The sequence below is a fragment of the Coturnix japonica genome, unplaced genomic scaffold (genome assembly GCF_001577835.2).
Source record: "Coturnix japonica isolate 7356 unplaced genomic scaffold, Coturnix japonica 2.1 chrUnrandom790, whole genome shotgun sequence".
Taxonomy (NCBI): Eukaryota; Metazoa; Chordata; class Aves; order Galliformes; family Phasianidae; genus Coturnix; species Coturnix japonica.
This window is the reverse complement of record NW_015440149.1, coordinates 21,327-23,168: the sequence shown is the minus strand read 5'-3', so window position 1 is coordinate 23,168 and position 1,842 is coordinate 21,327. Positions and strand designations below refer to the sequence as shown.

At 58.0% G+C, this 1,842-nt stretch overlaps 1 long non-coding RNA gene across 1 annotated transcript; it reads right to left on the bottom strand.

The window, feature by feature from the left end:
* Positions 1 to 334: 334 nt before the first annotated feature.
* Positions 335 to 1,579, bottom strand: LOC107307699. Its single transcript, XR_001552484.2, has 3 exons — positions 1,502 to 1,579; positions 1,309 to 1,368; positions 335 to 524 (listed from the first exon to the last, which is right to left on the bottom strand). It is a non-coding gene; the product is annotated as an uncharacterized LOC107307699 (long non-coding RNA).
* Positions 1,580 to 1,842: the final 263 nt, after the last annotated feature.

The window sequence follows — 1,842 nt, the reverse complement described above, 5'->3', positions numbered from 1 at the left end:
CTATGGGGGGATATAGGGCCCATGGGGGATATATGGGCTCTATGGGGTCTATGGGCTCTATGGGGGGGATATGGGCTCTATGGGGTATATGGGGTCTATGGGCTCTATGGGCTCTATGGGGGCTCTATGGGCTCTATGGGCTCTATGGGCTCTATGGGGGGGATATGGGCTCTATGGGCTCTATGGGGTCTATGGGCTCTATGGGGTCCATTGGGGTCTATGGGCTCTATGGGCTCTATGGGGTCTATGGGCTCTATGGGGTCTATGGGCTCTATGGGGTCTATGGGCTCTATGGGGGATATATGGGCTCTATGGGCTCTATGGGCTCTATGGGCTCTATGGGCTCCTCATTGTGACCTGAGTCTGGGTTTCGGGGTGCTGATGACACTGTCGGTGTCGTCGATGTCGGCGCCGCTGTCGCTGGGGTTGGACAGACCGAGGGACGCGCACAGCTCGTCCAGGTCCTCGGCCAGGTCCAGGTCCTCCACCGCCCGCATCCGCGAGACGCGCTCCATGCACAGCGCCTACAGCGACACCGTGTGGTGGAACGAGGTAATGCACGGTACTACACGGCTACAGCGCCACCCAGTGGTGAAATGAGGTAATGCACGGTACTGCATGCACAGCGCCTACAGCGACACCGTGTGGTGGAACATGGTAATGCACGGTACTACACGGCTACAGCGCCACCCAGTGGTGATACAAGGTAATGCATGGTACTACATGCACAGCGCCTACAGCGCCACCGTGTGGTGGAACGAGGTAATGCACGGTACTGCATGCACAGCGCCACCCAGTGGTGAAACAAGGTAATGCACGGTACTACACGGCGTCCCAAAGGGAACCCCATATCACCCCAGGACACCCAAATGTCATCACATGACACCCCATTATCACCCCAGGACACCCCATATCACCCTAGGACAGCCCATATCACCCCAGGAAAACCCAATTGTCATCACATGAGACCCCATATCACCCCTTGAGACCCCATATCACCCCATGATCACCCCATGACACCCCATGACACCCCATGACACCCCATTATCACCCCACTTGTCACCCCATGAGACCCCATATCACTCCATTATCACCCCAGGACACCCCATATCACCCCATGACACCCCAGTTGTTACCCCAGGACACCCCATTGCCACCCCATAGTGCCTCATGGCACCATATGGCACCCCAAGCCCCAGTGCCACCCCATGTCACCAATGCCCCCCCCCACATCACCCCCATAGCACATCAATGCCCCCCCCCCATCACCCCCCATCACCCCCATAGCACATCAATGTCCCCCCCCACCTCCTCCGACACTTTGAACCTCTTCAGCAGCGCCACGAACTTCTGTTTGATGTTGGGCTGCTGCAGGGGGGAAACATGGGGGGGGGTCAGGGGGGTCCCAGAGCTTTGGGGGGGAATAAAGGGGACACCAGGGGGGTCCCAGGGCCGGGAGGGGGGGAGACAAGGAACGTACAGGACCCCCCCCAGCCCTCACCCTCCCTGCGGCCGCCAGCAGCTTCCGCTGCGTCTTCTTCCTCTTGGGCAGCTCCTCCTCTTCATCAAAGAGATCCTATGGGGGGGGGGCCCACCTGCCCCTGAATGGCGTCGTCGCTGCCGTCCTGCTCCGAGGAGAAACTCTCCTCCTCCTCCTCCGAGAAGTTGTCCAGGTCTGGGGAGCGATCTGGGGGGGGGGGACATCCCATAATAACCCCATAATAACCCCATAATAACCCCATAATAACCCCATAGTGATCCTATAGCCATCCCATAATAACCCCATAATAACCCCATAATAACCCCATAATAATCCCATAATAACCCCATAATGATCCCATA